The following is a 22,282-nucleotide window of genomic DNA, read 5'->3' on the forward strand; positions in this document are numbered from 1 at the left end:
AGTCTATGTGTGTGTACTTGTATGCTCACAAATGTGCATTGTTCTGGCACGTGGTCCCAGATCTTCAAAATATTCTCTAAGAGGACTGTGAGTCTCAGGCATTTAGCTCACATTCCCATCAGGATTCAGGTTCATAGCACCCCTGACCCACTCCTTCTCTAGGGTTCACACCATATACAACTTTGACCTTGTAGCCATCACACCATCTGTTTGTGGAGTCTATTTTCTGGGCTGTTAGAGATTTGCGAACAAGTTCCCAGGATTGTCTCCTTAGTGACCACAATGATGATCATCCTAATTGAACATATTCTAATGTTTTCCTTGGGATCAGCTTCCTAACAGGCTTTTGTTTTGTTTTAAACTGAATTTTAACTATTAAAATTTTTTCTTGTAAACATTTTTTACTATATTTATAATATACGTGCTTGTGTGCATGCTAAGTTAATCAGTCATGTCTGACTGTTTGTAATGCTATGGACTAAAGCCTGCCAGGCTCCTCATCTGTGGATTCTACAGGCAAGAATACTGGAGTGGGTTGCTGTGCCCTCCTCCAGGGGATCTCTCTGACCAAGGAATTGAACCCACATCTCTTATGTCTCCTACGTTGGCAGGCAGGTTCTTTACCACTAGTGCCACCTGGAAAGACCTATGTGTGTGTTTGTTTTATTCACTCTGCTGTGTCAATCTCCGTGACCCCAAGGACTGTAACCCACCAGGCTCCTTTATCCATGGAATTCTTCAGGCAAGAATACTGGAGTGGGTTGCCATTTCCTTCTCCAGGGATCTTCCCAACCCAGGGACTGAACTCAGATCTCTTGCATTGCAGGCAGATTCTTTATCATCTGAGACTTACCTGCTTCATTATAGGGGAGCACTAGAATATACATATATACATGTATACATATATACCTGTATCTATTCATTTTCAAATTCTTTCCCCATTTAGATTATTAGAAAATACTGAGCACACTTCCTTGTGCTATAGAGTAGGTCCTTGTTGGTTATCTATTTTAAATATAAGAGTATATATATCAGTCTCAAACGCCCAATTTATCCCTCCACCATTTTTCCCCTTTGGTAACCAGAGTTTGTTTTTTAAATCTATGTGCCTGTTTCTGTTCTGTAAATAAATTCATTTGTATCATTTTTATATCCCACATATAAGCAGTATCATATATTTGTCTTACTTTCTCTGACTTACTTCATTTAGTATGGTAGTTTCCAGGTCTATTCACATTGCTGCAAATGGCATTGTTTCATTCTTTTTTAATGGCTGAGTAATAGTCCATGGTGTATACATACCACATTTTTTTAATCCAAACTTTAAACTTTTTATTTTGTATTGAGGTATCCAACCAGTCCATTCTAAAGGAGATCAATCCTGGGTGTTCATTGGAAGGACTGATGCCAAAGCTGAAACTCCAATACTTTGGCCACCTCATGCGACGAGTTGACTCACTGGAAAAGAGTCTGATGCTAGGAGGGATTGGGGTGGGAGGAGACGGGGACGACAGAGAATGAGATGGCTGGATGGCATCACCGACTCGATGGACATGAGTTTGAGTGGACTCTTGGAGTTGGTGATGGACAGGGAGGCCTGGCGTGTTGTGATTCATGGGGTCGCAAAAAGTCGGACACGACTGAGCGACTGAACTGAACTGATTGACAGCTGATTAAAAATGTAGTGGTAGTCTCAGGAGAAGAGTGAAGGACTCAGCCATATATATACAAGTATCTATTCTCCCATAAGTCCCCTACCCCTTCCTATCTAGGCTGGCACATAACACTGAGCAGAGTTCCATATGCTATACAATAGGTCCTTGTTGGTTATCCATTTTAAATACAGCAGTGTGTACATGACCTTCCCAAGGTCCCTAACCTTTCCCCCTGGCAATCATAAGTTAGTTTTCTAAGTCTGTGGGTCTCTTTCTGTTTTGTAAGTAAGTTCATTTGTATCATTTCTTTTTAGATTCCACATATAAGGGATGTCATGCCATATTTCTCCTTCTCTGACTTACTTACTATGACACTCTCTAGGTCCATCCATATAGCTGCAAATGGAATTTTAATTCTTTTTAATGGCTGAGTAACGGTTAGATAGCATCACCGACTCAATGGACTTGAATTTGAGCAAACTTTGGGAGACAATGACAGGGAAGCTTGATGTGTTGCAGCCCAGGAGAGAGAAAAGAGTTGGACACAACTTAGCGACTGAACAACAACACCAGTATTCTATTGTATATATGTAACAAAATTCTATCCACTCCTCTGTGATAGACATTTAGGTTGTTTCCATGTCTTGGCTACTGTAAACAGTGCTGCAGTAATCATTGTGGTGCATGTAACCTTTTGGATTATGTTTTTCTCCAGATATATGCCTAGGAGTCAGATTGCAGGGTCATATGGTAGTTCTATTTCTAGTTTTTTAAGGAACCTCCGTACCGTTCCTCATGGGATCATACCAGTTTATATTCCCACCAACACTGTAGGAGGTTTCCCTTCTCTCCACACCCTCTCCAGCATTTGTTGTTTGTGTACCACATCTTCTTTATCCAATCATCTATCCATAGACATTTAGGTTGCTTCTATGTCTTGGCTACTGTAAACAATGTTGCAATAAACATTGCAATGCATATATCCTTTTGAACCATGGTTTTCTCCAGCTCCTGGGATTTCTCCAGGAGCTATCATATGGTAGCTCTATTTTTAGCATTTAAAGGAACTCCATACTGTTCTCCATAGTTGCTGTGCCAATTTACATTCCCACCAACAGTGTAAGAGGGTTGGTTCCCTTCTCTCCACACAACCTCTAGTATTTGTTATTTGTAGACTTTTAAACAATGGCCAGTCTGACCAGTGTCAGGTGGTACCTTATTGTAGTTTTGATTTGCATTTCTCTAATAATTAGTCATGTATGGATGTGAGAGTTGGACTGTGAAGAAAGCTGATCGCCGAAGAATTGATGCTTTTGAACTGTGGTGTTGGAGAAGACTCTTGAGAGTCCCTTGTACTGCAAGGAGATCCAACCAGTCCATTCTAAAGGAGATCAGTCTTGGGTGTTCATTGGAAGGACTGATGCTAAAGCTGAAACTCCAATACTTTGGCCACCTCATGCGAAGAGTTGACTCACTAGAAAAGACTCTGATGCTGGGAAAGGTTGGGGACGGGAGGAGAAGGGGACGACAGAGAATGAGATGGCTGGATGGCATCACTGACTCTGTGGACATGAGTTTGAGTGTACTCCGGGAGTTGGTGATGGACAGGGAGGCCTGGCGTGCTGTGATTCATGGGGTCGCGGAGAGTCGGACACGACTGAGCGACTGAAATGAACTGAACTGAACTGAATAATTAGTGACAATGAACATCTTTTCATGTGCTTGTTGGCCATCTACATGTGTTCTTTGGAGAAATATTTTTTTAGGTCCTCAGCCCATTGTTTGATTGGGTTGTTTGCTTTTTCGATATTGAGCTGCATGAGCTTTTGGAGATGAATCCCTTGTTGTTAACATCATATGCAAGTATTTTCTCCATTATGTGGGTTGTCTTTTCATTTTGTGTATAGTTTCCTTTGTTGTGCAAATGCTTTCGAGTTTAACTAGGTCCCATTTGTTTATTTTTGTTTTTATTTCCATTACTCTAGGAGATAAATCAAAAAAGATATTGCTGTGATTTATGTCAAAGTGTGTTTTGCCTATGTTTTCCTCTAAGAGTTTTCTACTATTGAGTCTTACTCTGAGGTCTTTAATCCATTTTGAGTTTATTTTTGTGTATGATATTAAAGAATGTTCTAATTTCATTCTTTTGAATGTAGCTGTCTAGTGTTCCCAACAACGTTTATGGAAGAGACTGTCTTTTCTACATTGTATAGTTTTTTTTCTCCTTTGTTGTAGATTAATTGACCTTAGGTGCATGGGTTTAGCTCTGGGTTTTCCATTCTGCTCCATTGATCCATATTTCTGTCTTTGTGCAAGTACCATACTGTTTTGATGACTCTAGCTTCGGAGTATAACATGAACTCAGGGAGCCTGATTCCCCCAGTTCCATTTTAATTTCTCAAGATTGATTTGGGTATTCAGGGTCTTTTGTGTTTCCATACAAATTAAATTTTTTTGTTGTTCTAGTTCTGTGAAAAATGCCATTGGTAATTTGATAGGGATTGCATTGAATCTGTAGGTTGCCTTGAGTAGTACAGTAATTTTGAAAATATTAATTCTTTCAATTCAAGGACATGGTATATCTTTCCATCTATTAGTGTCATCTTTGATATCGTTCATCAGTGCCTTATATTTTTCAGAATATAGGTAGTTTGCCTCAGGTCATTTTCTTTAATATAATAAAATATATTTTATTTTATTTTTCAAAATTTTTATTTTATATTGGAGCTTAGTTGGTTAACAAGGTTGTGTTGGTTTCAGGTGTATAGCAAAGTGATTCATTATACATAAACATGTATCCATTCTTTTTCAAATTCTTTTCCCATTTAGATTGTTACATAATATTGAGCAGGCTTCCCTGATAGCATAGTTGGTAAAGAATACACCTGCAATGCAGGAGACCCCCGTTCAATTCCTGGGTCAGAAAAATCCACTGGAGAAGGGATAGGCTACCCACTCCAGTATTCTTGGGCTTCCCTTGTGGCTCAGCTGGTAAAGAATCTGCCTGAAATGTGGGAGACCTGGGTTCAATCCTTGGGTTGGGAAGATCCTCTGGAGAAGGAAAGGCTGCTGCTAGGTCACTTCAGTCGTGTCTGACTCTGTGTGACCCCATAGACGGAAGCCCACCAGGCTCCCCCATCCCTGGGATTCTCCAGGCAAGAACACTGGAGTGGGTTGCCATTTCCTTCTGAAGGAAAGGCTACCCTCTCCTATATTCTGACCTGGAGAATTCCATGGACTGTATGGTCCATGGGGTTGCAAAGAGTCAGACAAAACTGAGCAACTTTCACTTTCACAATACTGAGCAGAGTTCCCTGTGCTATACAATTGTATTATATACAGCATTGCCTATGTTCACTACACTGTGCATTAGATTTCCAGGGCTTATTTATAGTACTAATTCATTACAAATTTGTACCCTTAAACAGCAACTATCTTATCCCCCTGGATAAGATACTGTCCCCTGGTAGCTATCATTTTACTCTCTGTTTTTATGAGTTTGATTTTTCTTAGTTTACACATGTAAGTGATATCATATAGTATTTATTTTTCTTTGTCTGATTTATCTCACTTAGCATCACACCCTCAATTTCCATCCATGTTGTCACAAATGATGGGATTTCTTTCTCTCTCATGGCTGAATAATATTCCATTATATATGCATATTCTGCCTCTTTTTTTTTTAACCCGTTTATCCATTGATGGGCACTATATTTCCAATACTACAAATTTTGCTGTAAGCACTATTTTAGCTGTATCCCACAAATTTGAATATGATGTGCTTTTGTTTTATTTAGTTATATGTATTTTTGAATTTCCTTTGAGACTTTCTCCTTGTCCCATGGATTATTTGGAAGTGTATTGTTTCACTTTTAAGCCTTTAGAGATTTTTCTCTTGTCTTTCTCTTACTGATTTCTCATTTGATTCCATTCTGTTTAAAGAACACATTATGTATAATATTAGTCTTAAAAAATTTGTTGAGGATTGTTTTATGGCCCAGTATATGGTCTATTTTTATGACCGTCTTATAGGTGCTTGAAAAGATGTCTGTTCTGCTCTTGTTGAGTGGAGGGGTTTATAAAGGTCATTTAGATTATGTTGGTTGGTTTTACTGTCAAGTTCTTCTGTATTCATGCTGTTTTTCTGTCTAGTAGCATATCAATTGCTGAGGAAAGCTTGCTAAAGTTCTCAGATGTAATTCCAGCTTTTCCCATTTCTCTTTTAAGATCTAGTAGTTTTTTGCTTCCAGTTCAAGATGGTAGAGTAGAAGGATGTGCACTCATCTCCTCCTATGAGTACACCAAAATTGCAACTAGCTGTTGAGAAACGATTGACAGGAGGGTGCTGAAACCCACCAAAAAGGGATACACCATGTCCAAAGACAAAGAAGCTGCAATGAGATTGTAGGGGCACAACCATGATAAAATCAAATCCCATTCCCACCAGGTGGGTGACCCACAAACTGGAGAAATATAATACCAGAGATTTCCAACTGTTGTGACAGTTCTGAACCCCATGTCAGTCTTCCTACCCTGGGGATCCAACAAAGGGACTGGGAATCCCTGGAGGATTCGACCTTGAAGGCCAGCAGGATTTGATTATAGGCCTTCCACAGGACTGGGGAAAAGAGGGACTCCAGTCTTGGAGGGCACAAAATCTTGCATGCATCAAGTCCTAGAGGAAAGGAGCAGTGACCTCACAGGAGATTGAACCAAAACTACCTGTTAGTGTTAGAGGGTCTCCTGTGGAGATGTGGGTTAGCAGTGACTCACCACAGGGCCTGGAGCAGTGGAAGCAGTGGTCTTGGAAGGTTCCTGTCAGTGTAAGACCTCTTGGAGGTCACCATTAACCCACCATAGAGCCCTGCAGACCCCAGGGCTGGGTTGCTTCAGGCCAAACCACTAACAGGGAGAGAGCACAACTCCACTCATCAGCAAATAATTGGATTAAAGCTTTACTGAGCAAGGCCCTGCCCACCAGAGCAAGATCCAGTTTTTCCCACCACCAGTCCCTCCTATCAGGAAGCTTACACCAGCCAGCCTGTTAGCCTCCTCTATCAGAGGGCAGACAGAAAAAGCAGAACCACAATCCCACAGTGGCTAGAACAAAAACCACACTACAGAAAGTCAAACAGGATGAAAAAGCAGAAACTTATGTCCCAGATGAAGGGACAAGACAACTCCCCAGAAAAACAACAAAATGAAGTGGAGATAGACAATTTTCCTGAAAAATAATTCAGAATAATGATAGTGAAGATGATCCAGGATCTCGGGAAAACAATGGAGAAGATGCAAAAAATGTTTACCAAAGACCTACAAGAACCAAAGAACAAACAGAGGTGAATAATACACTAGAAGGAATCAATAGCAGAATTATGAGGCAGAAGATCAGATAAATGGTCAGGAGGACAGAATGGCGGAAATCACTGCCACAGAACAGAACATAGAAAAAAGAATGAAAAAAATGATGAGAGCCTAAGAGACCTCTGGGACAACATTAAATGCACCAATATTCACATTATAGGGGTCCCAGAAGGAGAAAAGAGAGAGAGAAAGGACCTGAGAAAATATTTGAAGAGATAATAGCTGAAAGCTTCCTGAACATGGGAAAGGAAATAGTCAACCAAGTCCAGGAAGCACAAAGAGTCCCAGTCAGGAAAAAACCAAGGATGAACATACCAAGACACATAGTAATCAAACTGAGAAAAATTAAAGACAAAGATAAAATATTAAAAGCAACAAGGGGAAAACGACAAATAACACAAGGGAACTCCCATCAGATTATTAGCTGATTTCTCAACATAAACTCTACAAGCCAGAAGAGAATGAACGGCATGATACGTTTAAAGTGACGAAAGGGAAGAACCTATCATCAAGAATACTCTACCCAGCAAGAATCTCCTTCAGACTTAATGAAGAAATCAAAAGCTTTCCATACAAGCAAAGGTTGAAGAGAATTCAGCACCACCAAACCAGCTTTATAACAAATGCTGAAGGAACTTCTCCAGACAGGAAACACAAAACAAGAAAAAGACCTACAGAAAAAGTTCTTCTCAGGAGGTTTTCCAGGATGTCCTAACTAAAACTTGAACCTACCTCCTTGATTCTCATTTTTTATTACTCATCCCTGACTTTTTTTTTCTCCTTTGCATTATTATCTACCATACTAACCTTGCTCTTATTTCACCTGGTTAATTACATCTTGGAATGTGAAGTCAAGTGGGCCTTAGAAAGCATCACTACGAACAAAGCTAGTGGAGGTGATGGAATTCCAGTGGAGCTATTTCAAGTCTTGAAAGATGATGCTGTGAAAGTGCTGCACTCAATATGCCAGCAGATTTGGAAAACTCAGCAGTGGCCACAGGACTGGAAGAGGTCAGTCTTCATTCCAATCCCAAAGAAAGGCAATGCCAAAGAATGCTCAAACTACCGCACAATTGCACTCATCTCACACACTAGTCAAGTCATGCTCAAAATTCTCCAAGCCAGGCTTCAGCAGTATGTAAACCGTGAACTCCCAGATGTTCAAGCAGGTTTTAGAAAAGGCAGAGGCACCAGAGATCAAATTGCCAACATCCGCTGGATCATGGAGAAAGCAAGAGAGTTTCAGAAAAACATCTATTTCTGCTTCATTGACTATGCCAAAGCCTTTGACTGTGTGGATCACAATAAACTGTGGAACATTCTGAAAGAGATGGGAATCCCAGACCACCTGACCTGCCTCTTGAGAAACCTGTATGCAGGTCAGGAATCAACAGTTAGAACTGGACATGGAACAACAGACTGGTTCCAAATAGGAAAAGGTGTACGTCAAGGTTGTATATTGTCACCTTGCTTATTTAACTTATATGCAGAGTACATCATGAGGAACGCTGGGCTGGAAGAAGCACAAGCTGGAATCAAGATTGCCGGGAGAAATATCAATAACCTCAGATATGCAGATGATACCACCCTTATGGCAGAAAGTGAAGAGGAACTCAAAGGCCTCTTGATGAAAGTGAAAGAGGAGAGTGAAAAGGTTGGCTTGAAGCTCAACATTCAGAAAACAAAGATCATGGCATCTGGTCCCATCACTTCATGGGAAATAGATGGAAAAACAGTGGAAATAGTGTCAGACTTTGTTTTTTTGGGCTCCAAAATCACTGCAGATGCTGATTGCAGCCATGAAATTAAAAGACGCTTGCTCCTTGGAAGGAAAGTTATGACCAACCTTGATAGTATATTAAAAAGCAGAGACATTACTTTGCCAACCAAGGTCCGTCTAGTCAAGGCAATGGTTTTTCCCGTGGTCATGTATGGATGTGAGAGTTGGACTGTGAAGAAAGCTGATCGCCGAAGAATCGATGCTTTTGAACTGTGGTGTTGGAGAAGACTCTTGAGAGTCCCTTATACTGCAAGGAGATCCAACCAGTCCATTCTAAAGGAGATCAATCCTGGATGTTCATTGGAGGGACTGATGCTAAAGCTGAAACTGCAATACTTTGGCCACCTCATGCGATGAGTTGACTCACTGGAAAAGACTCTGATGCTGGGAAAGGTTGGGGGCGGGAGGAGAAGGGGACGACAGAGAATGAGATGGCTGGATGGCATCACTGACTCTGTGGACATGAGTTTGAGTGTACTCCGGGAGTTGGTGATGGACAGGGAGGCCTGGCGTGCTGTGATTCATGGGGTCGCGGAGAGTCGGACACGACTGAGCGACTGAACTGAACTGAACTGAATCCCTTCCTACTGGAACGCAACTCTCCTAGTATTTTCATCTGTTTTGTTCATCAAACAAAACAAACTCCTACCATCAACAATGCCTGGATACCTAGATAAATATCAATTGAAAAACAAAATCAAGGAGTCTGCAAGGGTACTAGACGCCGAGTTGCTAGAGGCCAGCAGCTGTAGTTGCAGCCATTTTGTGTTCACCTCAGGATGTTTCCCTTGGCCAAAAACGCACTAAGTCGTCTGAGAGTTCAAAGCATTCAGCAAGCAGTGACAAGGCAGATCCACCAGAAGCGCATGCCTGATTTCCGTGACAAATATGGTAATGCCGTATTAGCTAGTGGAGCCACTTTCTGTGTTGCTGTATGGGTATATACGGCAATGCAAATTGGAATAGAGTGGAACCCATCGCCTGTTGGCAGAGTCACCCCAAAGGAATGGAGAGAACAGTAATCATCCCAGCTGGTTTAATACTGAATTGTTTCAAAATCAACTCATAATTAATGCCAAGTAAAAGTACTATGTACCCACTAAAATATGGCGTGTTTGAAGAAATAAAGTATACTTGAAACTTTAAAAAAAAAAAAAAGAAAAAAAAAATCACTGTTAACATTTAAAAGGTACAGAGTTTTATTTTAACTTTAAATTTAATAGAAAAAAAATATTGTAGTAGAATGAAGGGATTGCTGAACATCAGATTATGGGTTCCTAAAAGATCTTTCTGAAGTTAAAATATATATATATATGAAATCATTGAAGTTGGAGGCATTATATTTTTGTCTTTTATTTTTCTGTCTATTTCTTAATGGGCATAAGTTTAAATTTCCAGGCAGCAAAACCTAGTTACTTCTTTGTAAACATCAGAATAAATGTTGCTAATATTTAAAGAAAGGAAGTAAAGATCTAGTCATTTTTTGCTTCATGTAATTTGGTTGTGTTGTCTTGTGCACGCACAGTTAGGGTCATTATGACTTCATGGCAGATCAATTTTTTAGTTGCATAATGTCTCTCTCTTTAGTATTTTTATTTTCTTTGCTAATGTTCAAATTGCCACTCCTACTTTTTAGAAAATAATATTTTCATGGTCCATCTAGTTTTACCCTTTAAGTTACAATTTACCTAAGTCATTGTATTTGAATTGAGTTTCTTGTGGTCAGAATACTGTTGGGATCACAATTTTATCCAGTCTACCAATTTCTGTCTTTTAATCAGTGTGTTTAGACTATTTACATTTAAGGTAATTATTGATAACATTATGACTAAAATCTGACAGTTTATTATGCTTTGTTTGTTTCTTTTATTTTTCAGTCCTCTGTTTCTCTTTTAATGTCTTTTTTATGATTTCCTAACAATTCTTCATGTTCTCCTTTGATTCATGTATATAGTGTTTTTTCAGTATATTGGGAAATGTGGGAGACTTAATTTACTTTATGTTCTTTACCTTCCCCATTTACAAATATATCTTTTGTGTTTTTTCTTTCTATATTGAGCACAACATCAGATTACATTATAATTTTGATTCCATCATCAAATATGATTTAAAAACTCATGAGAAGTAAGACAGTCTCTTACAGTCATGCCTATTTTTACCCATGTCAATGTTGTTCTTTCCTTTCTAACATTCCAAACATTTTTCTTTCACCATTTCCTTTCTGTTTACAGAACTTTCTTCAGCCATCATTTAAGAGAATGTCTTATAACAATAAATTTTCTTAAATTTCTTTTATCCTTCATTGCTTGAAGGATAGTTTCATTGGGTTTGGTATTCATGGTCGACAGTTCATTCAGTACTTGAAAAATGTTGTGCCTATATAGTTCCTGATGAGAAATCTGCTATAATTCAAATTTATGTTTCTTATAAGTAATATGTCTTTTCTCCTGGTCATTTTCAAGATTTTTTTTTTCTATACCTATAGTTTCCAGAATTTAAGTGTGTTGTATCTTAGAGTGGATTTCCTTAGGGTTACTTTTATTTAATATTTGCTCACCTTGAATATACAGGCTGGTATCTTTGACTCGAAGTCCCATACATGATGAACACAAAGAGGAAAAGAGCAAGACAAATTGTAATTATAATGGCAACAATTAAAGATAGAGAAAAATATTTAAAAAAGAAGAGGAAAAGCAAAAAATAACAAGGATAAACCTACAACCAAGAATATTCTACCTAGAAAGGCTCTCATTCAGATTTGATAGAGAGATCAAAAGCTTTACAGACAGGTAAAAACTAACAGAATTCAGCAACCCAAAACCAGCTTTACACCAAATGTTAAAGGAAATTCTCTACGTAAAAAAGAAAAGGCCACAACTATAAATAAGAAAATTACAAAATAAGAAGCTCACCTATAAAGGTGAACATATAATAAAGGTAGGAAATCATCCACACACAAAGTTATTAAGGTGGTTAAAAGACACAAGTAATAAAAATCATCTGTAACAACAATAAGCAGTCATGGGATACAGAAAGCAATTAGATACAAAATATGATATTAAAAACCGCAATTATATATATATAATTATATGGCTTCTCAGGTGGCACTGAGAAGCCATATATATACACATATGTGCATACACTGCTACATAAAAATTGCATGGTAATCACAAATGAAAAATGTATAATTAATATACACAAAAAAGAGATCCAAATATAACCCTAAAGATAGTCATCAAATTACAAGAAAACAGAAGAAGAAAAAACCCTTCAAAAACAAACCAAAAACAGTGAACAAAATGACAATAAGAACATGCATATTGATGTTTACCTTAAGTGTAAATGGAATACTCCAACCAAAATTTACAGAATGATTGAATGTATACAAACCTAAGACTTGCATCTACGCTGCCTATAGGAAACTCACTTCAGATCAGGAACACACACAGACCGAAAGGGAGGGGATAGGAAAAGGTAGTCCATACAAAGGAAAAATCAAAAGAAAGCCAGAGTAGCAATATTTACAACAGACTAAATAGACTTTAAAGTAAAAACTATTACAAGCGACAAATGCATGTGGAATGTTCTCCAGAATAGAGCACATATTAGGCCTCAAAACAAGTCTTGGTAAATTTAAGAAAACTGAAATAATATCAAGCATCTTTTCCAACCACAACACTATGAGACTAGAAATCAACTATAAGAAAAAACTGCAAAAACACAAATACATGGAGGTTTAAACAATATGTTACTAAACAATTGATGGATCACTGAAGAAATCAAAGGAGAAAGAAAAAAATACCTAGAGACAAATGAAAGCATGGTGATCCAAAAACCATCAGAGGCAGCAAAAGCAGTTCTAAGAGGGAAGTTTATGGCAATATAAGCTTACCTCAGGAAACAAGAAAAATCTCAAATAAACAATCTAAGATGTAAATATACTTACATCTAAGGGAACTAGAGAAAGAAGACTAAAAAGTTTCAGTTAGTATAAGGAAAGAAATCTTAAAGATGAGAGAAGAAATAAATGAAGTAGAGACTTAAAAAACAGAAAAGATCAATGAAATAGAAAGCCTATTCTTTAAAAAGACAAACAATACTGATAAACTCTAGTCAGCCTCATCGAGAAAAAAAGGGAGAGGGCCCAAATCAATAAAATCAGAAATGAAATTAAGACAGACACCACAGAAATACAACTGATCTTAAGAGATTACTATGAACAACTATATGCCAATAAAATGGACAATCTAGAAGAAACAGACAAGTTCTTAGAAATGTACACTCTCCCGAGACTAAACCAGGAAGAAATAGAAAATATGAATGGACCAATTACCAGTAATGATGTGGAATCAGTAATTTAAAAACTCCCAACAAACAAGATTTCAGGACTAGATGGCTTCACAGGTGAACTCTAGCAAACATTTAGAGAAGAGTTAACACCTATCTTTCTGAAACTATTTCAAAATATTGAAGAGGAAGGAACATTTCCAAATTCATTCTATGAGGCCATCATCACCTTTATACCAATACCTGACAAAGATATCACACAAAAAAGAAAATTACAGGTCAGTATCACTGGTGAACATACATGCAAAAGTCCTCAACAAAATATTAGCACACTGAATCCAGCAATACATTAGAAGAATCATATACCATGATCAAACGAAATTTATTCCAGGGATGCAAGGATTTTTCAATATCTGCAAATCAATGAATGTGATACATCACATTAACAAATTGAAGAATAAAAATCATATGATCATCTCAGTAGCTGCAGAACAAGCTCTTAACAAAATTGAACATTCATTTACTATAAAAATTCTCTGGAGCACGGGCATGGAGGGAATATACCTCAACATATTAAAGGCCATATATGACAAAACCAGAGATAACATACTCAATGGTAAAAAGCTGAAAATTTTTCTCTAAAATCTGGAATAAGACAAGGATGCCCACTCTGATCACTTTTACTCAACGTAGTTTCAGAAGTCCTAGTCACAGCAATGAGAAGAAAAAGAAATAAAAAAAACTAAATTGAAAAGGAAGAAGTAAAACTGGCATTGTCTGCAGATGACATGATAGTATACATAGAAAATCTAAAGACACCACCAGAAAACTACTAGAGCTCATCAATAAATGGAATAATGTTTCAGGATGCAAAATTAATAAACATGAATCTGTTGTATTTCTATACACTAACAAAAAACTGCGAGAAAGAGGAATTAAAGAAACAATCTAATTTATCATTGCACCCAAAAATAATAAAATACCTAGCAATATCCTTATCTAGTATTGAAAAACACCTGTACTTGGAAATGTAGGAGCACTAATGAAAGAAATTGAAGATGACGCAAACAGATGAAAAGATAGATTGTGTTATTGAATTGGAAAAATTATTAGTAAGATGAAGTGAAGTGAAGTGGCTCAGTCGTGTCCGACTCTTTGCGACCCCATGGACTGTAGGCTACCAGGCTTCTCCGTCCATAGGATTCTCCAGGCAAGAGTAGTGGAGTGGGTTGCCATTTCTTTCTCCAGGGGATCTTCCTGACCCAGGGATCGAACCTGGGTCTCCTGCATTGGAGGCAGACGCTTTAACCTCTGAGCCACCGGGGACCATACTATCAAAGGCAATCTACAGAGTCAATGCAATCCCTAACAAAATGTCAATGGTATTTTTCACAGAACTAGAACAAATAATTTTAAAATTTGTATGAAAACATGGAAGACCTTCAAAACCAAAACAATCTTGAGAAAGAAAAATAAAACTGGAAGTATCATGCCCCTGACTTTGGACTATAAGCTGCAGTAATCAAAGCAGTGTGGTACTGGCCCTAAAGCAAAAATAGAGATCAATAGAACAGGGTAGAAAGTTCAGAGATAAACCCATTCACCTATAGTCACCTAGTCTATGACAATGATGCAAGAGTATACAATAGAGAAAAGACAGTCTCTGCAAAAAGTGGTACTTAAAAAATTGAACGCTACTTGTAAATGAATGAAATTAGAAGTTTTTTCAAACATTGTATACAAAAATAAACTCAGAATGGATTAAAGAAATAAATGTAAAACCAGATACCATAAAACTCTTACTGGAAAACTTAGGGAGAACACTCTTCTTAACATAAATCGTATTACTATTTTTATATCCATCTCCTTGAGCAAAGGAAATGAAGCAAAAATAAACAAATAGAACCTAATTAAGCTTAAAAGCTTTCGCATAACAATGGAAACCATTGACAAAATGAAAAGACAACTCACAGAAGGGGAGAAAATATTTGCTAATGATATTACTAATAAAGGGTTAATAACCAAATATACAAAGAGCTCATAAAACTCAACATCAAAAGACAAACAATCTGATTTAAAAAATGGGCAGTAGAACCGATCAGATGTTTTTCCAAAGAGAAAATACAGATGGTCAACAGACTCATGAAAAGATGCTCAGCATTATCAGGGAAATGCAAATCAAAACCACACCTTTCAGAATTGCTATCATTAAAAGAAAAAAATAACAAATTTTGGTGAGGATAAAGGGAGAGTAAAGGGAACCCTTCTACAGTTTTGGTGGGAATATAAATTGGTACAGCCATTGTGGAAAACAATATGGTATGGCAGTTTCTCAAAAACTAAAAATTGAATTGTCATATGATCCAGGTTCAAAATTGGGAAAGGAGTACATCAAGGCTGTATATCATCACCCTATTTATTTAACTTATATGCAGGGTTCATCATGCAAAATGCCGGACTGGATGAAGCACAGTTCAGTTTAGTTCAGTTCAGCTGCTCAGTCGTGTCCAACTCTTTGTGACCCCATGGACTGCAGCACGCCAGGTTTCCTTGTCCATCACCAACTCCTGGAGCCTGCTCAAACTCATTTCTTTCGAGTTGGTGATGCCATCCAACCATCTCATCCTCTGTCGTTCTATTCTCCTCCTGCCTTCAATCTTTCCCAGCATCAGGGTCTTTTCCAAGGAGTCAATTCTTTGCGTCAGGTGGCCAAAATATTGGAGTTTCAGCACCAATTCATCATTGAGATGAAGCACAAGCATTGGGATGAAGCACAAGCTGGAATCAAAATTGCTGGGAGAAATATCAATAACCTCAGATATGCAGATGACACCACCTTTATGGCAGAAAGTGAAAAGGAACTAAAGAGCCTCTTGATGAAAGTGAAAGTGGAGAGTGAAAAAGCTAGCTTAAAACTTAACATTCAGAAGACTAAGATCATGGCATCCAGTCCCAGATGGGGAAACAATGGCAACACTGAAAGACTTTATTCTCTTGGGCTCCAAAATCACTGTGGATAGTGACTGCAGCCATGAAATTAAAAGACGCTTGCTCCTTGGAAGAAAAGCTGTGATGAACTCAGACAGCACATTAAAAAGCAGAGACATTACTTTGCCGGCAAAGGTCTGTATAGTCAAAGCTATGGTTTTTGCAGTAGTCATGTATGGATGTGAGAGTTGGACCATAGAGAAAGCTGAGCACTGAAGAATTGATGCGTTTGAGCTGTGGTGTTGGAGAAGACTCTTGAGAGAGTCCCTTAGACTACAATATCAAACCAGTCAATTGTAAAGGAAATTGGTCCTGAATATTCGTTGGAAGGACTGATGCTGAAGCTGAAGCTCCAATACTTTGGCCACCTGGTGCAAAGAATTGACTCCTTGGAAAAGACTCTGATGCTGGGAAAGACTGAAGGCAGGATGACACAGGATGAGATGGTTGGATGGCATCACTGACTCGATAGATGTAAGTTTGAGTAAGTTCTGGGAGTTGGTGATGGACAGGGAAGCCTGGGGTGCTGTAGTCCATGGGGTGGCAGAGAGTCAGACACAACTGAGAGAGTGAACTGAACTGATGATCTAGCAATTCCATACCTGAGTATATATCTGAAAAAACCCCAAAAACACTAATTTAAAAACACTAATTTGAAAACACCCATGTACCCCAATTTTCATAGCAGCATGTTTACAATTGCCTTGTTATGGAAGCAACCAAAATGTCCATCAACAAATGAATGGATAAAGAAGATATGGTATATCTGAGAAACACACACACATACATACACACACAGTAATGAATACTGCTATTGCTAAGTCACTTCAGTCGTGTCCAACTCTGTGTGACCCCACAGATGGAAGCCCATCAGGCTCCCCTGTCCCTGGGATTCTCCAGGCAAGAACACTGGAGTGGGTTGCCATTTCCTTCTCCAATGTGTGAGAGTGAAAAGTGAAAGTGAAGTCGCTCAGTGGTGTCCGACCCTTAGTGACCCCATGGACTGAAGCCAACCAGGCTCCTCCATCCATGGGATTTTCTAGGCAAGAGTACTGGAGTGGCTTGCCATTGCCTTCTCTGATAATGAATACTACTCAGTCATAAAAAATAATGAAAAATTGCCATTTGCAGCAACATGGGTAGACTTGAAGGGTATTATGCCAAGTAAGGTAAGTCAGATAATAATGACAAATACTGTATAATATCTCATATATATGGAATCTAAAAATACAACACACCAGTGGTTATAACAAAAAAGAATCAGACTCACAAATATAGAGGACAAACTAATGGTTACCTTTGGGGGGCGGGGGAGGGACAATATAGGGGTAGGAAAGTAAGAAATACAAACTCTTAGGTGTAAAGTAAGCCACAAGAGTATATTGTTACAAGCTTTTGCACAGAAAAGGAAACCAAAAATCAGGATGAAAGGCAACCTACAGAATGGGAGAAAATATTTGCAAAGGAGGTATTGACAAGGGTTAATTTCTAAAATACACAAATAGCTCATAAACCTCAACAGCAAACAAAACAAAACAAAACAAAAAAACAAAAACACAAACAACCCAATCAAAAGATGGTCATAAAACCTCAGCAGACATTTCTTCAAAGAATAAATTCAGATGGCCACTAGGCACACAAAAAGATGCTCAATATCACTAACTATTAGAGAAATGCAAATCAAAATTACAATGAGGTACCAATTTATGCTGGTCAGAATGGTCATCATTGACATCTACAAGTAAAAAATGCTGGAGTGGGTGTGGAGAAAGGGGAATCTTCCCACACTGTTTTTGGGAATGTAAGTTTGTGTAGCCAATGTGGAAAACAGTATGGAGGTTCCTTAGAAAACTAAAAATAGAATTTACCATATAATCCAGCAATCCCATCCCTGGACATATATCCAGACAAAACCAAAATTCAGAAATATGCATGCATTTCTATTCTATGTTCATAGCAGCACTACACACAATAGCCAAGACATGGAAACAATTTAAATGTCTGTTGAAGGTGTAAAGAACAGACTGTTGGGCTCTGTGGGAGAAGGCGAGGGTGGGATGATTTGAGAGAATAGCATTGAAACATGTATATTATATGTGAAAGAGATCACCAGTCCAGGTTCGATGCATGAGGCAGGGTGCTCAGGGCTGGTGCACTGGGATGACCCTGAGGGATGGGGTGGGGAGGGTGGTGGGAGAGAGGGTCAGGATGGGGAACACATGTATACCCATGGCTGATTCATGTGAATGTATGGCAAAAACCACCACAATATTGTAAAGTAATTAGCCTCCAATTAAAATTTAAAAAAATTAATGTCTGTTGACAGATGAATGAACAAAGAAGCTGTGGTACGTATAAACAGTGGAATGGTATTTGCAGCATCATGAATTGACCCAGAGATTATCATAATAAATGAAATAAGTCAAAAAGAGAAAAGGCAGATACTATATATGTTACTTATGTGTGGAATCTAAAGTATGACACAAATGAACTATCTATGAGACAGAAACAGAATTAGGGACAGAGAGAATAGACTGGTGGTTACCAAGGTGGGTGGATACGAGAGGGCTGGATTGGAAATTTGGGATTAGCAGATGCTAACTGGTATATATAGAATGCATAAACAACAAAATCCTGCTGCACGAGGGAACTATATTCAATATCCTGTGATAAACTGTAATGGAAAAGAATATGAAAGAGAATACATATATAACTGAATCGATTTGCTATATATAAGTAATTAATACAACACTGTAATTCAACTATACTTCAATAAAAATAAATTTAGAAAAGAGTCTATGACATGGTGAATATAGTAAGTATTTGATGACTACAAATAGAATATAACCTCTAAAAATTGTGAAACACTATATTATACATGTTACTTCTATAATATTGTATATCAACTATCCCTGAATTCTTTTTTCTTTTTTTTGAAATGTAAACATAAACTTTATTTTTTTATTTTTTCATTTAGCAACATTTTTTTTATTTAACAGAAGTCCATTTGTCCTCAGAAATCAACAAAGGCATGAAATAATCTAGACATTATATGAAATAATCTAGACATTCAATGAAGCATTGATACTATGGGCTCAAGAATATAGTAAAAAGTGACCTACTTTGTAAAATTTCTAGGTGCATTAAACAGTGAATGTAATTAATACATTTATCAAAGAACATATTGTTAGGATTAAATCATAAAGATAACTCATGAAAAAAATAAAACTGAGTAGAAGACAACACAGCCTATAGTATCTTTCATATTCTATGTGTACTGAGCTTGAACTCTATTTCTTTTTTTTTTTCCAATTTTATTTATTTTTTTCAAGTTGAACAGACTAAATTTCTTTAAACAAACTTACTTATACTCCAGAGTCCTTTAAAAACTTAATAGCATTTATACATTGAAGGTATTTGATTTTCTTGTAACTAGCACTTCAAATGCAACAAGCATTTGAAGCAACAAGCATTTGACCCAACAAGCATTTGACCCAACAAGTAAAACTTTCTACAGTTCATAACTTTTATAAATAAAATAAATTAAATGTACAGTGAATAAGTTCTCTGAAATATTTCAATATTTCTGCAGGTTTAGTAACATCGTAAAATACATTTCAACTAAAATTCACAAATCTAAAAACCTGTTAGGCATTTTTAGGCGTTTTAAGATGGAAATGAAGACCAATGTTACATCGTAATATGCCAATTACAAATAGTACTTCAAATAGCAAATACTACAGTTTGTCCCAAACTTTAAAAACTATTCATGAACTCAACACTGAACTATTGATGGCTATGAGAATTGTTTCCTAGCCTTTTTGAAAATTTCAACCCATTTACGTTTAAGGTAATTATTGATAAGTACGATCCCGTAGCCATTTTCTTTATTGCTTTGGGTTCAAGTTTATACACTCTTTCTGTGTTTCCTGTCTATAGAAGATCCTTTAGCATTTGTTGGAGAGCTGGTTTGGTGATGCTGAATTCCCTCAGCTTTTGCTTGTCTGTAAAGCTTTTGATTTCTCCTTCATATTTGAATGAGATCCTTGCTGGGTATAGTAATCTGGGCTGTAGGGTATTTTCTTTCATCACTTTAAGTATGTCTTGCCACTCCCTTCTGGCCTGAAGAGTTTCTGTTGAAAGATCAGCTGTTATCCTTATGGGAATCCCCTTGTGTGTTATTTGCTGCTTTTCCCTTGCTGCTTTTAATATTTGTTCTTTGTGTTTGATCTTTGTTAATTTGATTAATATGTGTCTTGGAGTATTTCGCCTTGGGTTTATCCTGTTGGGGACTCTCTGGGTTTCTTGGACTTGGGTGCTTATTTCTTTCCCCATTTTAGGGAAGTTTTCAACTATTATCTCCTCAAGTATTCTCTCATGGTCTTTCTTTTTGTCTTCTTCTTCTGGGACTCCTATGATTCGAATGTTGGAGCGTTTAACATTGTCCCAGAGGGCTCTAATATTGTCCTCATTTCTTTTAATTCGTTTTTCTTTTTTCCTCTCTGTTTCATTTATTTCTACAATTCTATCTTCTAGTTCGCTTGTCCTGTCTTCTGCCTCTGTTATTCTACTGTTTGTTCCCTCCAGAGTGTTTCTGATCTCATCTATTGCATTATTCATTGTATATTGACTCTTTTTTATTTCTTCTAAGTCCTTATTAAATCTTTCTTCCATCTTCTCAATCCTTTTCTCCAGGTTATTTATCTGTAACTCCATTTTGCTTTCAAGATTTTGAATCATTTTCACCATCAAAATTTGACATTCTTTATCAGGTAAATTCCCTATATCTTCTTCTTTTGTTTGTGTTGGTGGGCAATTATCTTGTTCCTTTACTTGCTGGGTATTTCTCTGCCTCTTCATCTTGCTCATATTGCTTTGCTTGGGGTGGCCTTTCCCTCTTCTTGCAGTTTGTGGAGTTCTCTTTATTACGTAGTTTCTTCGCTGTGTGTGGGGTTGGACGGATGACTTGTCCGGGTTCCCTGGTTAGGGAAGCATGTGTCGGTGTTCTGGTGGGTGGAGCTGGATTTCTTCTCTCTCCTTTAGAAGACAATGGGCTGCTTTTCTGGGAGCCTGATGTCTTCTGCCAGTATTCAGAAGTTGTTTTGTGGACTTTACTCCGCGTTCAAATGTTCTTTTGATGAATTTGTGGGGGAGAAAGTGGTCTTGCCATCTTATCCCTCCGCCATCTTGTTCCTTCCTCCCCAGAACACTGGATTCTTATATTCCACTTGGTCATGGAGTATCTCTTCCCAGCTGCTCCAGCAAGGCGCAGCCGCTGTACCTTACCTTGGACGAGGGGTATCTCCTCAAGGCCGCGCCTCCTGCTTTGAATGTAGATCAGCTCCTCTTGGCCCTCCGGTGCCCAAGCAGCCACCTCCTCCTGAACGTGGTACAGCTCCTCTCGGCCACCGCCCTAACCCTGGGCGCGGGGTAGCTCATCTCAGCCACGATTCTGCAGGTGGTCGGTTGCGCCGGAGCTCTGCGCCGCCGGAGCCGGGCGCCTCCCGCGTCTGCGCCTGCGCCGCCGGAGCCGGGCGCCTCCCGCGTCTGCACCTGTGCCGCCGGAGCCGGGCGTCCTATCCCTGAATTCTTTATCAGCTATCCTTATCAACTGTGACAAACCTAGCAGCATATTAAAAAGCAGAGACATTACTTTGCCAACCAAGGTCCACACAGTCAAAGCTATGGTTTTTGTAGTAGTCATGTATGGATATGAGAGTTGGACCATAAAGAAGGCTGAGCGCCAAGGAATTGATGTTTTTGAATGGTGATGTTGGAGAAGACTCTTGAGAGTCCCTTGGACTGCAAGGAGATCAAACCAGTCAATCCTAAAGGAAATCAACCCTGAATATTCATTGGAAGGACTGATGCTGAAGCTGAAACTCCAATCCTTTGGCTGCCTGATGCGAAGAGCTGACTCATTGGGAAAGACTTCGATGCTTGGAAAGATTGAAGGCAGAAGGATAAAGGGACAACAGAGGACTAGATTAGATGGCATCCCCGACTCACTGGACATTAGTTTGAGCAAGCTCCGGAAGATGGTGAAGGATAGGAAAGCCACAGTCCATGGTGTTGCAAAGAGTTGGATACGACTGAGCTACTAAACAACAATAAATCTTTCAATTAAAAAAAGTTAAACAAAAAGCCTGAAAAATTTTAAAGTATCAAATAAGGTAGTTTTTTTATTTTAAAAAATCTCTTTTTTATA

At 38.2% G+C, this 22,282-nt stretch overlaps 1 pseudogene; it reads left to right on the top strand.

Moving 5' to 3' along the window:
• The first annotated feature begins 9,502 nt into the window (after positions 1-9,502).
• LOC148777409 (cytochrome c oxidase subunit 7B, mitochondrial pseudogene) lies at positions 9,503-9,892 on the top strand (annotated as a pseudogene).
• The last annotated feature ends 12,390 nt before the right edge of the window (positions 9,893-22,282 follow it).

This window comes from Moschus berezovskii, chromosome 7, assembly GCF_049115385.1.
Source record: "Moschus berezovskii isolate FMDL1 chromosome 7, NW_MosBer_1.0, whole genome shotgun sequence".
Classification (NCBI taxonomy): domain Eukaryota; kingdom Metazoa; phylum Chordata; class Mammalia; order Artiodactyla; family Moschidae; genus Moschus; species Moschus berezovskii.